Here is a 19,781-nt window from a genome sequence, read left to right as displayed (position 1 = left end):
GGAAGACAAGCGGCAGGGATATTACCAAGCGTTTCTGGGGTGTTACGGTCGCCTCTCGCCGCCCAGCTTCGCCTCCCCTCCTCCCTGGCGCATGAGAAACGTCTGCTTCATCTCTGAGCTGGGAATTTCATTTTTTATGTGAAAGCCTTGCAAACGTGTCTTTCCACAGGAATGTAAGTGAAGTGAAGAAGTTAGGGAAGAAGGGACTAAAGGAAGAAAAGGCGAGTAGGGTCGAAATGGTTGTGGTGGGATGAAAGAGGGAAGTACGGAAGGAGAGGAGAAGGGAGAGCGGAGAGAAGGGAGAGGAGGGGAGGGGAAGGGATGAGAGGGGAGAGGGGAGAAAGGAAAGGGAAGAGAGAGGAGGCAGACGAGGAGAAGAAGGCGCAGTTGTGAAGAAGGGTTTATGGGACGAAGGAGGGATGTAAAGGTCGGACTGTTGTGACGAAAGTGTGTTTGTGTAAGGTTGTTGTTAATGTAAGATAAATTGTGAAATATACACACAAAAAACCTTTTCTTCCGGGTTATCATTTCAGCAAGTATGGCCTGTCAGACTGCCAAATAAAGTGGCTTGGGGTCTCTTTGGAGGTATGCTATTAAAATGCATGAGTCCGAAGAGTCGGAGGTTGTGCAAAGCCCACTCCATTCCTAAGCACTGAGGGCAGCTTTGGTGCAGTTCCGGAGTCTTAGCTTGCATGCATCATTTAAACAGCATACCTCCAAAGAGACCTGAAGCAGCGTTATTTTGCGGTCTGTAACAGCCCTATATTTCATATATTTCGCACAAAATGCATACACTGTTAATAGAATACCTCTCTCTCCTTTCTCTGGGAAGAAAAGTATCACAGGGAAACATTTTAGTTTAATCTTCTCCCTGGCCTTCTAGCTTTCCATGTGGGAGGATATGTTTATTTTTAAGGGATGTGGGGTACCTAAGTTGAAGCGCTTGCACATTATCTGTGCATCCATTTATAACAGTAGTAGAGAGCAGTACTAGGTACCATCCTCACGAAATTTGAGGCAAAGGGATGATGAAAGCAAGCTTGCCTGGCATTACAGGCAGAGCCTTTTGTAACTTTTCAGGTGGCCTTGTTTGCTGTGAAAGCTGTATTTTACAGAAGCAAGGAAAAAAGGCATGTACCCAGCTCTCTTCCATGCCAGCATTCTCTGAAGATGCCAGCCATAGATTTGTGGCGAAACGTCAGGAATAAACTCTTCTCAACATGGCCACAGAGCCTGAAAAACCCACAAAAATCTATGAAATCTCAATGTTTAAAAGTAACCTTTGGTAACGGTTTTATCAGGCAACGTGGAAAGAAGTACCCAGCGCTCAATGGCAGACACTGTACAGGCCCAAGAGTGAGGAGGAAATTTACCATCCATATTCGAATCCATCAGCCCAAAGAATACACTTGTGCAAACTCTTCGCTCAGAGGCGTTTTCCCTCCGCTGTTGACTGTGAAGACAGAGAAACCGAGTAAGAAAAGGAGATCTTTTAATCCGATCGGTTGCACAGCCAAGACAGAACAGATGCAGAGGTCATGATGGACTTCTCCTGCCATCGGCAGGCTGGAAAAGCTTGGCTCCTGTTTTGCACACACAAAACAACCAGGTCCTCAATATTGCGCATGGCTTTAAATTGTCATAAGGTGTTGTAAGAGGTTGGTTCTGTAGTAAAATCGTCGGGAGGTTCAAACTGCTTTTAGGTCTAAATTATTCTTACTGCTTTACATGGTTGGACTGATTTTGCATAACGCACACTGAAATCCTTGGCTATAGGGAAGGAGAAATACTAGAAAGAAGAAAAGAAAAGCACTGTATATATCATGTTAAGTCCGAGAATTTGGGGTCAAAATTTGGACCCAAAAAACTTTAGTCGACTTATCGTGGGGTCAATGCAGAGAATGCATGAACTCTTATTAAAAGAAGGAGCCATTTCCTAGTGGGAAGCAGAGTATCATATTGGAGACACTGATCCTTACTCGCTCATCCATCCAGTCTTAAGACTAGCGAGAGTTATGTTTGTGGATTTTGTAAGTCCTTTGACATTGTTTGAGCTTTGCTCCATCCTTTACAACCTTGCTAAACGCCCTAAGTTTTTACCCTCGACGTATTTGCGGGTCTAGCAAAATGCATAACTCTGGTCCAAACTTGCCCTCGACTTTATATGAGGTTGCTTATAGTCGGAGTATCTATGGCAGTGATGGCGAACCTATGGCATGGGTGCCAGAGGTGGCGCGCAGAGCCCTCGCTGTGGGCACACATGCTGACTCCAGCATAGAGTTTGCCAAAGTTTCTACTAGAAAGCCAGAGGGTGAGGCACTTTGCAATAATAAGTGGGGTCTGGGTTGCAGTTTTGGCACTCGGTCTGTTAAAAGGTCACCATCACTGATCTACGGTAAGCCAGTTCTTTTTTCCACACCAAAATATGCATCAATAATGAAAAAAAACATCAGTGATTTTAAATAAGGTATCTTTTGCTTTTGAGTTGGCTTAAGTCGAGAGGGAGTGATTCCCAAACTCTGGCCCCAGGTAGTTGGACTTCAGCTCTCCAAGTCTCGGATGTCTGGAAGCTGAAGTCCAAAACACTGGAAGGAAAGGTTTAGGAAGCACTAAGTTAAGCAAAGCCAATAGTGAAGCAGGGCAATTGGCACACTCCTGGTTAAGTGAGTAACCGATTGTATAGGGAAGCTTGAGTAAAGTTTGGGAGAATCTATGTTTGATATGGAATAGTCACAGAAGTTGATTGTACCAAGTAGTAAGGAATGCACTCACAGCGTTCTGTAAGTTAAATCCACACCGCCCACCACTTTCAGGACACAGTCCATTCCCATATTATTTCGAGGCACATTCTATATTCCCATACCAAGTTATCGAGGGAAGTGTCCTTGCGCTTCTTTCCCTCTGCATAAGAAGCACATTGTGTGTTTCTCAGGCCAGAGAATGCAGTTCTCCCCTTCTGTGAGCGGAAGCGCGCAAAGCGGGCAAATCTTAGTTGGAAGGAACATGCACATCACATTTGAGAGCCGGTTATTAAAATCCGAGCAGTAGCCCTCAGTACTGAATACACAGACATATAGTCACTAAGGTGGAGTTACCATATTTTTGCAGCTTCTCAAACAAATCTGGAGAGAGATACCCAAAGCAGCAAATGTAGACTGGACAGCTTGTCAACGTGGAACCAGCACAATCAGTCTTTGGGGCCTGTTTTTTACATGCCTGTGTGGGTCCTTTGAAAAGCTCAGAATTTGGCCCACTGAACTCCTCGGCCGGGTCTGACTTTGAGAAGTCAAGGAGAAATTTATGACAGTCGCTGGCATCGGAGCCGACAGCTGAAAAGGAGAAAGTGGCATCAGCAACAGCCTTCCACTGAGGCAGGTTACTGCCTTCTCCTTCCAAAATGTGTTCATCCCGTTGCTCCTCCATCAAGACCAACCATGGATTTTTACAGTGTTGAAAACAGGGCTTTGTGACACCAGCTCAAGAAGCATGAGGAGCATGGTGAGATGCCCACTGTCTCATGTCCCCCTGGTCATGGCGTTACTAGCTGTGAGAAACTTGGACTTAAAATACCTCTTTATCCTCCACTGTGCTTTCTTTAGCTCACACTCTCTCAAGTTCTGTCAGAACGCATCTGATGCCTGAGAGACCGGCTTCCATAGGAGATGCAGAACGCCGTCACTTTCGCAGGAGGCCTCCACTTCGGTTCCTGCCTCTGGAGAGAACGACAGAAACAGGGCCGATATGAGAACAGCGAGGCTTTACAACTGGCTCTAGCAAATGAATTTGGGATTACGGCTCAGAAATATGAAATACGTGAATGAGAAAAGGATGTTCGATGCAGACCCAACCACACATGCACACTTTTTGACACCAGAATGGGCGAGTGAGTGTCACCCGCAGGCCATATAAGGCCCCATACCTCACTTTTGTTCGACAGGGTTGCCGGAATAACAGGACAGGATCAATAGGTATTCCTTGTTATTTGTTTTTATTTCTTACTTTATTGTACAGTGGGCCTTCCTTACACGGGGGATCCATTCCAGACCCCCTCGCGTAAGGAAATTCCAGGTAGAAACACTGGGCTTGTGCCTTCGGTGTGGCGCACTGCACCCTGGGCGCACCCCCATACTTCCTCCAGGCGCGCCAGGGCTTCTTGCAGTGCAGCTTTCAGCATGTGTTGAAAGCCACGTATGTCGTGCCCCGTATGATGCAGGCACACCATAATTTATTTAAACAACCACAAAGATAAAAACCAAAATAACATACTACAAGTACTACAGTGCGCCCTTCCCTTATGTGGGGGATCCGTTCGACACAACCATAAGGGAAATACCTGTGTAGTGGCAGCCCATTGAAAACAATGGGCTTGTGCCATGGCACGCGCACCATTGCCCTTCCAGCGCATACATGGCACGCCCGTGTATGATGTGGGTGCACTGTATCTTTAGCCTGCTGTAGGGGGCATGAAGCCAGTGGGAAAGAGTCATGGGGGAATTGGCTCCACTCATTCCCATACTTCCTCCTCCCTGTTTTAGCAATCCAACCCCCACCCCATCCTTTATAGTCGACAATGAACAGGTGCATCAAAGCCTGTCTCATATATTCAAGCAATGCTCTGCCACTTCAGTTAGGCAGGTGAAGGGGGAAGCAAACAATAGTGCCAAGCCAAGTTACTGCTTGTGAGCTGGAAATACAAGGCTTCAAAACCCTACTGAACTCACCCGGGGGGATTTCAACATCATACTCTGAGAAGCCAGCGCCCCAGCAGCCTGGCCACCAGCAGGTGCAAATCCAAGCTCCACGAAACGTCAACGTCCGGCAAACCGTACGCGGTGACAGAGAACTTGTAGCCCACTCGTTGTTGCGGCTGTCGGAGTGAAAGAGAAACTGCAGCCAAGGGCCAGCCTTAAACGTCACTTTCTACAAAGCAACAAGACAGATTTTTTTTGCCAAGAGTAGTATGACAGAAAAACACAAGGGGGGAAAAAGAGACCAGCGCTACAAATGCTAACCAACCAGTTTTGCCATCATGCTTCTACTGTCTCCCACCAGTACCTTTTCTCGCTTTAAACATATGATGGAAATACAGTCTGGCAAGCATGGAGATGCAGGTTTCTCATATTAATGTCAAGATGTTTAATATGGACACCTAAACAGGCATGTGTGTCCTTCGTCTCCACAGTTAAAAGATTCTGCTTCTCCTTTAAGGGCCCCCCATCACATTACAAGGAAATCAAGATTTTATGCAACATCGTGTGCCCCATATTCATGCACTCACCTTAGGCCATTTGTCTGTGCCCACTTTGGTATCATAGCGAGTTTTCCCCCCTTTGGAATCAGTAAATTCCAGGTAATCGTATCTAGGAAGGCACATTGTAAAGGGAGAAAGAACAAATGTCAAGTGGGCTTGTATGACGTCTTTGCTTGTCTAATCTGGAAAGTGAGGCATGTACGTTTACCTGCATGACATTCTCAATGTAGGGCCTGGGAAGCATGGTTACCTAGCCAAAGCGTCCATTCTATCTTGGGTATAGGATGAGTATCCATGATTAAAGTAGTGCCATTTGTTTGGCACGGCCGCAGGGAAGCCTTCTTTAAAACCATAGCTTCCTCTGGACCAAGAATCCTCTCATGTGCAAAGATAAAGGAAGGCCAATGTTGTTAGAAAGGTGGATGCTTAAGGTATATAGACTCTGTGCTTCTTTCTGAAGTAACTTGACAGCAAAGAATCACAATGATGAATGTCTACTGAAAGAAGGGGGGGAAGTAACCAGACTGTGGGGCTACAAAGGCCTTCACCGTATCTGTTTTGTTCTGCAGTGCCATGCGTTTCTAAGTCCTTTGACCCTGTTTTGTTTTGCTTCATCCTGTCCTTTGCTTTGTGCCCTAGGTTTTACCCTCGACTTATCCACGGGTCGGAAAAAATCCATGATTTTGGCCCCAAAACTTGCCTCGTTTATAGGTCAACTTATCGTTGAGTATATGTAGGTAGCAGTCAGTGTTGAAACGAGGGCAAGAAGAGAGGGCGGCAACAGTATGCATAAGGTTCTTCCTCTTTTGCCCCAAAGCTTCCTGGAAGTGCTCTGATACAAAGGTACTGTGTGCACCCAAGCTAGCTATTGCATTCTCGAATGCCTTCAGCAGCGCAGCCCAAAAAACTGTAAGGCGAACGCTACCCACGGAAATGCCCCATGAGTTACCTCCTCTCCGTTTCGCATCTTTTCATCAAATTCCACCTCAAAGTAAGTTGCCCTGGACAAGGAGACGGTGACGTCGTGGCAGTTGTTGTCATAGTTATGGGGGATTCGGCAGCCCATGTGCGCAGCACCACCGGCTGCTCGTGCTGCCACTGTCCAGGCCATCTGGTATAAGTAAAAGGAAAGAATTGGCCGCCCGTTTTGCAATCCATCCGAGAAAGAGCCTGGGGACAGATGTCCCGCGACATCTGGAAACAAGGCCTGTTCCAGACTGCCAAAAAAAGCTGCTTGGTCTCTTTGGAGGCATGCTATTAAATGGTGATGGGTCCTAAGAGTCGGAGGTCGCACCAAAGCCACACTCCCATTCTAAGCACTGGAGGGCAGCTTTGGTGGCAGCGCATCATTTAAAAGCATACCTCCAAAGAGACTCCAAGCAGCTTTATTTTGGCAGTCTGTATAGGACCTTAGTCCTAAAATGCAGATTCAGTGTCTACATGATTCAACCCGCCTCGCTCCTGGTAGCACCAAACCTGGGCTCCAAGTCTCAGGTTTTACCACAGTATTTACTGCATACTCATGTATAAGTCTAGAAATTTGGGTCAAAAATTGACCCAAAAAAACCTGAGCTGACTTATCCACGTAAATCTGTATCTTAACTCTTATTAAAAGAAGGAACCATCCCTGGTGAAAGCAAGAATTAACTATCCTGGAAGCACCATCCCCTCCTCTCTCATCCCACTCAGTCTTAAGACGCACAAAGGTTATGTTGCTGGAATTTTGTAAGTTCTTTGACTGTTTTACTTGGCTTAGATCCTTTGCCATATGCCCCTAAATTTTACCTTACTTATCCATGGTCATGAAAATCATAATTTCGGCCCTACGACCGACTTACTACATGAGGTCAACTATAGTGCGTATAGACGTACATTCTAAATAAGAATCCTTTGTATTTTGTGTTTCTTATCGAAGTGGTGTGGCGATTTTGTGGTCTTGCATTCGTATTCTGTTTTTCTTATTAAAAATTTCCCCGGACGCAGCGAAGGAAATACCAGAACCTGCCTGTTAAATAGGCATCTGCCAAAATAAAAAAAAGCCATAATCAGAGGAATATTTGTCTGAAGCCTGTCTCATGTATAAGTCAGGGCAAGTTTTGGGGCCAAAATTAAGATTTGATATAACCCATGGATAAGTCGAGGGGTCAAACATAAGGGCATGTAACAAAGGATCTAAAGGGTGACAAAGGAAAACAATGCCAAGAGCTTGCAAATTGCAGGGGGTCTAACTGTTTGTGTCCACTGAAGATGGATGGATGAAAGAATAGAGGGGGATTAGTGTTCCAGGAGAGACTAAGTCTTGCTTTCATCAGGGGATGGTTTCTATTTTTATGGGGCTAAGTGGACTGGCCTGTTACAGACAGGCCAAAATAAGCTGCTTCGATCCACTTTTGGAGGGTATGTGTATTTCAATGATGCATAAGTCCTAAGATCCAAAAGCCACCCAAAAGCTGCACCAATCCTTAGGACCGGGGACGTGTGTTTGGTGCGGCTTTTGGACTCTTAGGACGCATGCATCATGAATACCATACCTCCAAGTGACTCAAAGCAGCTTTATTTTTGGGCTGTCTGTAACAGGCACATACTTACATGTGGACCTGGATTAAGGGATTTAGTGGGTCATTTTTGACTAAAAATTTCTAGGACGTTAAGAGATATACAGTAAATATTATATCATCGCATCTGCGCGGTCCCACTCAGCCGGTTTTTAAAAATAAACCACGAGCTTGCAGTTTAGGCGCCTGCCCACTTTCTGACTTGGGCGGGCCTACCGTATTTGGACGGTCCCCAGAGTTCCATGGGACAATCATTGAGTAAGCGTGGTCAAGAGATGTGGACTCCGCGGAGGGTTTACGGGTGGGGATGTTAAGTGCAGGAAGTCCTGAGGAAGGTCATCGGAGAACACAGCAAGCATTTTGTTACCTTACAAAAGGGAGAAAGAAAAATCAACATTAACACCATATGCCCCCACACCAACTATGGAGGAACAAGAGTCAAGGGTCAACTTGTCCTCCCAACACCCCCAGGGAAGTGGCCCTGAAGGGGTGGAAGCGGATGGAGGGACCTGGAAAAGGAGACTTCAGGATGTCCATGGGATCTGCAGGGCCGGGGAACAGGTGCACCCTCCCAGCCATATAGAGCCATGTAGGACTTGAGGTCCTCCAATCTAGATTGATGGGAGCCAGAGGACCTGTTGACAAATGGGAGCCGCCGGCAATGTAAAACACCCCATGAGGACACTGAGTGGAAATATATTGAACTTAAACAGGGAAAGAGGCAATGCTCAAAGGACTCTCATGAGCCACTACCAGTTGGCGAGCCACCAAAGGAGGAAGGACGAAGGTTGGCCAGTTTTGTCACAATGTTCCCCATGTATCGGGAGGGAGCGCTCTAAAATGGTCTTGACGCTCAAAAGGAACGTTGCACATCTGGATGGAAAAAAATACAACTAAAGTGAACAGGGCTATACTGGAGCGTTTAAGGACATTCAGATCCATCGAGGAAAAGTTCTTCTAGCTTCGGTCATTTTGCTGAAAGCCTTACAGTTTGTCAAGACTCGTGGCCAGGGTCTTGGATGCCAAAATCCTTGCCCTTCGGGGGCAAAGTAGCACCAAGGAAAGAAGGCTGCCTGGAAGACAGAATAGGGGAGGAGAGGCACAGGACAGTATCTGGCTGGGCAACCCCCAGTCACAAAAAACAATTTCACACTGGAAAGAAAGAAAAAAGAATAAGGAGTGCGAAGCCATCAAGAAAAAGGGGGGTGGTAGTTTGGCTTCACGCAACGGAGCAGGGTTGTAGCAGGCCACACCAATTTTCACCAGTCCGTATGTAGGAGAGTCCACTTTCCAGCCCGCAACAATCCTATAACACACATATAAACAAAACCCAGATATACTAGAGCGGCTTCCAATCCAAATTTCAGCCAGTAAGGGCTGCTTGGGAGAGAACAACGGCAATTCGGCGTTGTTAGTTTTAGAAGGTTTAGCGCGGTTAGAGGTTGGTGGGTGGTTAGGTAAAATTGGGCTTACCCACCGTTCCCAACCCGACAACTGATGAAGCACTACATCCTTCCAGCAGAATAGGGGTTCATGTTCACCCACTGTTATTCTTTCAATTTTGGGAATTTTATAACTTTAAACTTTTGAGGCCAAGGGCTTTGCAGTCTATAATTGGGAAACATCTGACCAGGAACCACAGGTTAGTCGGCCAGAAAACAGAGTGCCACACTTCTACATGAAGAAAAATAAACCAAATAATATTTATATATTACAAATATCAAGAATTACAACCTCTCTCGGCCATCCACCATCAGGCTTGGTCTCCCATCACCGCTAGGCCCCTTATCCACATCATTTCTGTAGTCGTTTCCTTCCTTTTTTTTTGGTTACTACAACAGGACAGGCCCCCCTGGGATTCTTGCTCACTGGACAAAAGACAAAGACACTTTCATTGTATTTTTTAATTCAGTTTTGGTCTCAATTATTTCCCAAAACCAACTATTCCACGGCAAAGGAAGCCAAAAACCACAGGCCTGTTTACAGACTGTCCAAAATAACGCTGCTTGGGGTTTCTTTGGCGGTATGCTGTTTAAACTGATTGCATGGGTTCCGAACGAGTTCGATGTTGTGCCAACGCCAACTCCATCCTAAGCATGGAGGGCCGCTTTGGTGCAGCTTCCGGATTCTTAGGATGCATGAATCACTTAAATAGGCCTACTTCCAAAGAGGACCCCAAGCCCAGGATTTATTTTTGTCGTTTTCTGGAACAGCCAAAGCCTGAAAGATGCCAGCCACAGATGCGGGGACGAAAAATCAGGAAAACTCTTCTAGAAACTGGCCAAAAGTGCCCCAAAACCCACTAAAAAACTTCAAACAACTTTATGGGATAGGTCGTGCTTTTGGCGAAAACGTCAAATTCAATGAACGCTGCACTGAGCAAGAAGAAAGAGGACAGGAGTTGTGAAAGGAGGAAAAACCTAAAAACAATGCAATCCACAATGATCGTTTACCTGAAAAAATGACACAGGGATTGAAACGGAGTTGGAACAGGAGGGTTGTGTCCTGTTCTGTTAATGTTTCTTAAAAAAACAGGGGGAAGAATCATTTAAAAAAAACTATTATATATCTATAATATATATATATATATATACACAAACACACACACAAACACCCACACACACTACGTATATATATACGTGGGCCTCGGGTCGGAAATTAATTCGTTCGCGGGCCGGCTTTCGGAACCCGCGAAAAGCCTTCGTAAGCCGGAATTGCCTAAGGCGGCTAATGGGAAAAGCCGCGATTGGCGGGAAAAAAAAGCCGAAAAAAAAAAAAGCACCAAAAGTTTTTTCGTAACCCGAAAAACATTCGTAACCCGAAAAAAATTCCCTATGGGATTTTTCGTATCCGAAAATTTCGTAACCTGGGTATTTCGTTTATCCGGAGGGTACACTGTGTGTGTTATATATATATTATATATATATTATATATATATTTATTACGTGCATTTTTGTAAACAGGACACCCTAGCAGAAGTACCAATTCTTCAGCATAAAAATTAACAAAACTGTGTGCACAGTTAGCCAAAAAGCATGAATCTTCCTAAACATTCCAGAGTATTTAGGCCCCATGGGTCCAACCAGGAAAGTACCAACAAGGGTTGCAATAACCGGCTCCGGAATGTTGTTCTGTTTTTTACAGCAAGGTTCTAATTTTTAGAAAGGGAGGAAGTATTTTTCTCACTTCCTGTGTTCTGGAATCTGATGGTTATTCTTAGTAGAGTTTGTCTTCTTTCCAGGCCTGTTAGAGATTGCCAAATAAAAGCTGTTGGGGTCTCTTTGGAGGATGTGTTTAAATGATGCATGGGTCCTAGAGTCGGAGGCTGCGCGCCAAAGCCACATCCATTCTAAGAACTGGAGGGGCGATTTGGTGCCGGCTTTGGTTCTAGGATGCATACATATTTAAACAGCTACCTCCAAAGGGGGACCCAAGCAGTTTATTTGGGCAGTCTGGAACAGGCCATAGTATATTATTATGGTAAGTGGTAGGAAGAGGGGGAGGGGCCATGAGATGCATGTTCTGAAGACCAACAGGCTGAAGGCAATATTCGGATATGCTATTCTAAAAACACCTTTTCAAGTACGATTCTTGAGATGCTTGGATTTGGAGAGAGGAAAAAAGATAAAATCAAGAGTAGCTGAAATTTCCAGCCCTGCAAACATACAACAATTGCAAAAAAAAAGCTGCCCGCTGATGGTGTTGTGGGAGAAGAAGGAAGACAGCTGGTCCGTTGGTCAAGGTGGTCTTCCGGAACCTGCTTAAGGGTCCGAGTGGGGTTGGACTCACTGTCCTGTTCAATGTTAAGTGAGGAAAGACAAAGCAAATGCATGCTTAAAACAAAGAATAACCAGGACCCCCCTTTGCTGTTCTGTGTTTTTAAGCTCCTGGCATGCAGCTCAGGTTACATGGGAAGGAGGCTTTTGTTCAGGGGAAAGGGGGGATACTCAAGATGTCTGTGAAAGTTCCTAGCGCTTGCCACGTTGGGCGCTTTGCTCTGAGCGTATCCTGAGGACTGGCGGCTTTGCCTCCTGAACGGTGAGCCCGGAGACAGATAAGAGCCGGAGAAGCGAAGCAACATGGTTGGGCATCGATGCACTCTCCGTGGGCTGGGGGGTAAGGAAACAAAAAGTGGGAGAGTGGGGCTAGGCGGGTCAAGAGCATCCTTTCAGAGACGGTTCAAAGGAAGGTACAAGAGGAGAACATAAATTTTTGTGGGTTTTTGGGGTTATGTGGCCATGTTCTAGAAGGGGACTTACCGACATTGGGCTGGCATTTCAGGAAGGAACGCTGGCGATGGACGAGGAGGAGGGTTATATAATAACTCTCCAAACAGGACTACACAGTATAAATAACCCCATCTCTTCCATGGCAGCATTCTCGAAGATGCCCGCCACAGATGTGGTGAAACATCAGGAAATAATACTTTCTAGGGGAACATGGCCACATAAACCCAAAAAAAACCAAACAATTATGGATGCCAGATGGAAGTCTTCGACTCACAAGAGGAGAAAGTTTGGAATCCTTAAAGTTCCTATACCCAAAAGGGCCTCCAAAATTTCCCCAAAACAATGCCAAAGAAAAAAAAAAAAATGGCCAAAAAACTGGTCAAAAAGGGTGGCCAGAGAGTGAGTGTCACTTGGGGGCGGCACCGTGAGGCATAAAGGGAACAATGGCACAGTTGCCCACCCTAAAATTAGCCCCAGCTTTTGTAACATCTGCCAGCTCTTCTTTACTATCAGTTTTATTGCCAACCTTCAACTGGACGCAATAGGTGGAAGAGAGGATTAACTCCAGGTCCTGTTATAGGTTTCAAACAAGCCACGGAAAAAAGGATAACGGTCTGCTCTAAGGCGGTGATGCCAAAACGCTGGCCCTCCAGGTGTTGGGATTCAGCTCCCAGGGAATCCCAAAAACCGTGGTGAGGTGGCTGAGGCTTCAAGGAGCTGAAAGACAAAAACAGCTGGAGGGGCCAGGTTTGGACTTGCTGCTAAGGGACCACCAAAAGACCAAAGAAGAAAACAAATAGGACAGTTTAGTTGGTGCGTTTTTCAAGCAATGACTAATTATTAATCAAATGCAAATCCACAGAGCTCTATAAATAAATTTTAATAATATAAATAGCCATAATCAAAACAAAGCAGAGCAAGGTGAAACCACAGTGGAGAGACATACAAAACATTATGATAACATGCTTAGGTCAGTGAGGTGGGAACCTTTACAGGGACCGCGTGCCAAAAACTGAACCCCAGGGAAACCCCATAGTTATTGCAAGTGCAGCCCTTGGGCTTTCTAGTAACAAATCTGAGCTGGGGGAACGATGGAAGTGCCCCAGAGGAGGGCTGGTGCAACCTCTGGGCACGCGTGCCATAGGTTCGCCATCACTGCTTTAGGTGAATCCTGCAGAAAGTGTGCTGTTCTAAAAGACAGGGCAGAAATCTTAAGAGGAAGGCAACTTTGGGACAGGGGGGGACTTTCTCTCAGTGACTAGTCAGGTTTCCTTTCTTATCGAGTGTGACGTTGCTGGTCTGTCATTATCTGATCCGCAAAGGGGGGGGGGGGGGGGGGGGGGGTGGAATTTTTTAGTTTAAAGAACCATATCAGAGGAGAAAGAAGTCTCTCTTTCCCCCCACACTGGCAACCCTACACCTACACCTGGGCAGCTGGGAAGACTTCTAATGATACATAAAAAAAATTAATTTGTATCCCGCTTTTCTACTATATAAGCAATCAAGGAGGGCTGACACACGTGCACAGGAGCACAGGGGCCCATTCATTTAAATGGAAGCTTGGAGCATGTGCGGGATTTGTTTGAATGGGATGGTGTGTCTGGGACGGATCCCCTGATAAAACAAAGGGTCCAACGACTGGATTTATATTAATATGTACTAAATCATTAAAGGGGCTGATCTAGAGGTTTAAAACGAACCAAAGGGAAAAACTTACTTTTCATGAAGACGTTTACTATAGAAATTCCAAAACAGCTTTAAATCAGGCCTGAAAAGTCCAGGTATTGATCTGTATCGTAGGCCACTTTTTCTTCTGAAACAGAGATGGGGGGGGAAACGTTGCAAAAACAATACCAATCAAAAAAGAATGAGGAAAGCTAACCAAAAAATCTAGAGTTAAAAAGGGAAAAGGATCCAGAGCAGAGAGTAACCTCACCAATCTTGTGCAGCTGCTGGATGAGGACAGGGTCCTTCGGAGACGGTCATCCCACCAAAAAACAGTGTCGCCCGTCCGCCTTGTCACACTCATGCGCTCTTGCTCCTATTGGGTTCGGACGAGCGGGACCGGAGGGTACCCAAAAATGGCCAAGCCTTGCACCCCGAGCCTCTCAGCCTTGTCTTGCCTTGTGCACAAGAACTTCACCTCAAAGTACTAGAGGGAAGCAAACCGGACATCGCGCACCCAAATAAGATCCTTAAAATAAAGGGGCAAAAGCCTGGCAGTGACACAGCGTCTCCCTGAGATTGGAAACAAGACTGTGCATAAAACCACGGCTAGGTAGAGTAGAAGTTGTCACTAAAAACAAAAAGTATTATCTTTTTGTTAAGAATGACCAAAATGCTAACAGGTTACCTTTTCACAAGAAAGAAGTTGTTTTTTTCAATTGTAAGGTTCCAGGTTTTAATAGAGGTCCTTGTAAAAACTTAAAGGGGCAAGGGCTATTTTTGCAGTCAGAATGACTCTTTAAGAAGAGAGCCTCTAAAACACAACGTTTGCAGGGAAGCCTATGTCCACCCATTTTGAAGCAATGCCTGCTTTTGTTTTGTTGTGTGTTTTTTCCCCTGAATTAGCTATCGAGTTCAAAAAAAGGCGTTGCAGATACCTGGGTTACCGAAGGTATGACTTTACTCACACAAATCTGTGTAAATAGGGTTGAATTGTACCTGGCAATTCTGCACTGCTGCATTTTCACTTCACTTCGTCCACTCTCCTCCATTTCAACCCAGCCAACTGGATCTTCCTCTCCCAGCTCATCGTGTGAAGTGCCATCCTGAAAATGTAACCCAAAAAAGAAAGGGATCCACAAGGCTTGGGCTTGATCTGAAGGGAACAACCCTAAAGCCTGTCGAGACCTGCTCATTTTGACAGCATAACATGCTATGCAATAACTGGACTCCATTTGTACGAATTTGAACATGACAAGGGCTTTCTGTTCTAGGGACAAGTTTTCCAATGCCTCTTTGTAAAGGAAAGTTTAAAAGACCAAAGGAGGGGTTCCTGAATAAGCAGAGTACGTTTTCCCAATGTGAAAGGGGGACAGGCAAAGGTGGATGCTAAGCTTGGAAAGAGTCAACTTAGCAAGGATGCTCGAGGATAACTTGAAATAGTTCACATGGATGGAAGGCCGAGGCCGAAGCTATGTTCGGTGTATGGACAAGGTACTCCCCCCATCCCCGCTCCCATTTCCTTGTTTCACAAACTGCGGAAATCCCTTAGCTTCTTGTCATAACTCTCAATCTTTTGAATGCTCCTCCGCGTGAAACTTCTCCGAAGAACAGTTGTAAGCAAATACCAAACCCACCGGGGCCCCTATGGCTCCTCTCCGACCTAGGAGGAAGAATGGAGCCGATAATAATAACAACAATAATGACAATGTAATAATATGCTTTTTTTACCCCGCCTCTCTGTCAAAAGACAATCGGGGCGGCTAGTAATAGCCACAAACTAGGGGGAGGGAAAACAAAGTGGATCCAGGGTCTGGGAAAGGGTGTGGGGGCAACGCTGGAACAAGGGGCCACTTGTGGATCCTCCAGGCTGTTTCTGCATCCACCAACTCTTCAGACACTCTGAACATAGCAACAGCAATAGCAAGTACATTTCTATGATGCTTATAAGTGTCTTAAGCATTCCCTAAGCGGTTTAAAATGTGTAAGCCAATTGCCCCAACAAGTTGGGTACTCATTTTAGCAACCGCGGAAGGATGCCAGTTGAGTCAACCTTGAGGCCCTGGCTGGGATGAACTCAAGACAATATTCCCACTGTCTATCCAAAAACGTGTGAACTGCCACTCCTAGAACCCTTTGGGAGTGAATATTTCCTATTATACAGATTGCTAGATCCCTGCATTTTCCATTTCACTTCTTCAGGATGCAAACGTTTGGAAACAGAGAAGGACAACAGGTAGGCCATTGGTCACCATGTGGTCTCTTGCCCATTTTTATAGCCCCTAGAGCAGTGGTTCTCAACCTTCCTAATGCCGCAAACTTTTAATACAGCTCCTCATGTTGTGGAGACCCCAACCATACATTGCGGTGTCTTGGTTCCTAAGACCATTGAAAATATGTGTTTTCCGATGGTCTTAGGCAAGCCTGGAAGGGTCATTCGACCCCCCCAAAGGGGTATGACCCACAGGTTGAGAATCGCTGCCCTAGAGCCTGTACCAATTTCAGCATAAAAGTGCTGCATCTCTGCTTGGTGGAAAGAAGGCTCATACTCTTGCACCTCTCTGGGAACGGGGTACTTCTCAACAAACTTGCTTGTGAAAGAGCAAGATCTTTTAAGTCAAGTAGGGCTTTCAAAAGCTTGAAGACCCTGTGTGCTTAACCATGTTTGGACAATTGGGGGGATGACCCCAAGGACATCTAAAGTGTCAATCCCAACTTAGACTAAATCTGTAATCATTCCGCCCCCCTGAAATGCAAGTTTCACCATTTGAAAACAAAACCCAGGTGAGTTATACAAGTAAGCACGTGTGTTCACTTTTAATGTGGGACTGTCCTTGGAGTCCACAAGGGCCAGGTTAGTTAGCCAACGTTCCCACCCAAATCTCTTGAAATGAAAACCACCCTACACAAAGCAATTCACCCTTACAAGAGGTTTAATAGGTTCATCCTACCTTTATTCTGATTTGTGTGACCTGCAAAGCCATGTCAGTTCCACTGGAGAGATGACACTGGCTCGTCTCTTCCCAGTTTCTGTAAGAAGCCTTTAGGGGGAGAAACATAATACAGACTCATTAATTCATCAAACTGAAAAACTGCAACTCAACAAGACACCAGTTGAATCTGGTCGAATCAGACAGGGTCAGCTCCATATGTGAAGGATTCTGCACAACTCTCAAGAGAAAACCATCATAAATATCAAATTGGAAGGGAGGGAAGTCCATTTTTTACTTATATACTCATGTTTAAGTCTAGAAATTGAGGTTAAAAAATTGACCCAAAAAAACTAAGTCGACTTATCCATGGGTCAATTGTAAATACTGCATCTTAACTGTTATTTAAAATTGTGTTATTTAAAATTTCCGCTGGTGAAAAGCAAGACTATAATCTGTCCTGGAAGCACTGACCCTCTGTATTCTGTCATCCTTAAGGACTAAGCACAAAGAGTTATGCCTGCTGGAATTTTGTAAGTTCTTTGACCACGTTTTACATACTTGCTTCATCCTTAGATCAGTGGTCCCCAAACGGTTTTGTCTTTTGATAGATTTTGGACTTCAGTTCCCAGAAGCCACAGGCCATGTTGGCCAATAGTCTGGGATTTGGGAGCTGAAGTCCAAAACCCCTTAAAGAGCACAGTTTGGGACCACTGCTTTAGATCCTTTGCTGTATGCCCCTAAGTTTTATCCACGGGTCATAGCAAAATCCATAACTTTGGCCCCAAAACATGCCCCTCGACTATACATGAGGTCGACTTATGTCGCGTAATATACGATAATAAAGTATTAAAATCCAAACCAAGCCCTTACATCCCCTGTCCAGGGTTCCAACAAGGAGATTTTCAGGTCCAGATTTGTTCCTTTTTCCTTTGACATCGCATGCTTGTAGGGTCAGCCGCAGGGTTGCTCCTGGAGAAGAAGACAAGACAGTTTTTACAACAACGCAATATAGGCTCCCAACCTATATACGCTCTTCAGCTGGGAGTCCGGTGGGGAAGTTACAGTTCCTTTAAGAATTCAAAAGACATATCACCGACCAACATAGCTCAGCACACCATGAAAGAACTGCGGTGCGACCATTTAGAACGCTGTCTGAGCAGGGTAGGCAGAAAAAGTAAATGGAAATCTACTAGTAGTAAACTAGTTTAAACAAGGATTCCCCGTCTCAGTACTTCAAAGATATCCACTGCCAAGTGTTGAATGATTTTCAACTCTACTGTTCTCTCTTCACATACACACACTCCAAAAATACATTACTGGGATGCGAAGAAGCTTGTGAGGAAAGTACAGGTAGGTTTTGTCCTTGGTCTTGTAACATATACACACCCTTGCAACACTTTTTTTTTTTAACGTCTTAGCCTTGTGGTTCTCGTTTTTAAGAATGACTAGATCCCTGATCCAACAACTTTGATGTCTGCCAAAATCTGATATGAAGAAAAATTGCTAGCACACATGTTAAGACCCCCAGAAAATAAAAAGTAAAATAAAATAAAAAAACCCAGAAAATACTGGATCCAGGATACATCGTTGAAAGGTTAGGGAGCTGGGGATGTTTAGCCTGGAGAAGAGGAAGGATTAAAGGTGATATGAAGCCCTGTTTAGGTTTTGAAGGGATGTCATATGAGGAGGGGGCAAGCTTGTTTTTGATACTCCAGACACCGACATGGAAACAATGGGTGCAAGCTATAGGGAAGAGAGATTCCACCTAAACATTAAGAGAATGTCCTGACCGTAAGGGCTGTTCAACAGTGGAAGACGCTCCCTTGGAGAGCACAGAGTCTCCTTCTTGGAGGTCTTTAAGCGCAGAGTGCTGGATGGCCATCTGTCAATGGGGTGTGCTTTGACTGTGAGGAGTTCCTGTATGGCAGAATGGGGTTGGACTGGATGGCCCTTGGGTCTCTTCCAAACTTCTTGATTCTTTGATTCAGTATGCTCAAACAGGACTCCAGCAAACTGCCATATTTGTAGAGCAGGTTTGCCTGACTGTGGCCATGGAAGCAATCAAAGAAGCAGCTTTATAAGGAGGTTTCCAGGTGTCCAGCAAGGTTGCAAGGGATTCAGCACTTTTGTGATGCTCCCTCTGGCCAAAGAGACTTCCAGCAATGTCAGCTCCACTTCTGGGGATGCGCAAAAACAATGGGGAAGGAAGAGAAAGTCCCACACTTAAAAGCTCAAATTATCATTATTACAACAAAACACAGGTTTCAACCGAAGACCAGAGAAAGGCATCTCAGTTTTTTTACAATGGCCTGTTCCAGACTGCCAAAATAAAGTTGCTTCGAGTCTCTTTGGAGGTATGCTGTTTAAATGATGCATGCCCCAAGAATCCGGAAAGCTGTACCAAAGCTGCACTCCGTGCTTAGGAATGGAGAGTGGCTTTGGCGCGGGACTCCGGACTCTTAGGACCCATGCGTCATTTAAATAGCATACCTCCAAAGAGACCCGAAGCAGATTTATTTGGCAGTCTGTAAACAGGCCAATGGAGATATAGATAAAATGTGCCTATGTTCCACCCTTTTTCCAGTGCTCAGTATTTCACAGACTTCTGTCATATCACTCCTGATTTTTTACATTCTGGCTCCCCTCAATACTGTAAGCCGGGGTGGCTTACAATACAGTTTAAAAAACAAAATGGATCCCAAAACCAATCATCATAGCAAAAAATTGTAATAATTTAGTAAAGTATCCTACTTGAAGGCACCATTAACGTGTAAAGGTTAAAAAACACAGCAATGATGATACAAAAAATAGTACTGTACCAAAAAAACATCATTCAAAGAACCTTCTGCAGACAGCTAGTTAGTGGTTAAATAAAAAGGTCTTTGCCTGCCAACAAGGATGGGACCAACCAAGTCTCCTATGGGAAGGAGTTGCGCAGCCTGGGAGCACAACCACTAAGAAGGTCCTCACACCTATCCTTAATGTGGATTTATGTGCTTTTGATTGGTTTTATATTTTAACATGCTATAACCCTACTTGAGGCCTAGAGGAAAAGTGGGGAAAGAAGGAAAGAAATAACCAAATCTACTATTGTTGTTATTAAATAGCCGGTGTGGGAATGAGGGCCCAAGAGCCAACGTCTTTCTGG

General features: G+C 45.1%; 1 protein-coding gene across 2 annotated transcripts in view; it reads right to left on the bottom strand.

Annotated features, from left to right (window-relative positions):
- Positions 1-19,781, bottom strand: part of UBE2G1 (ubiquitin conjugating enzyme E2 G1) — a 554,317-nt gene that overhangs the window by 332,721 nt on the left and 201,815 nt on the right. The window lies entirely within an intron of this gene.

The sequence above is a fragment of the Sceloporus undulatus genome, chromosome 11 (assembly GCF_019175285.1).
Source record: "Sceloporus undulatus isolate JIND9_A2432 ecotype Alabama chromosome 11, SceUnd_v1.1, whole genome shotgun sequence".
NCBI lineage: Eukaryota > Metazoa > Chordata > Lepidosauria > Squamata > Phrynosomatidae > Sceloporus > Sceloporus undulatus.
Note: the sequence above shows the minus strand (reverse complement) of the source record. Positions and strands in the feature narration are given on the sequence as shown.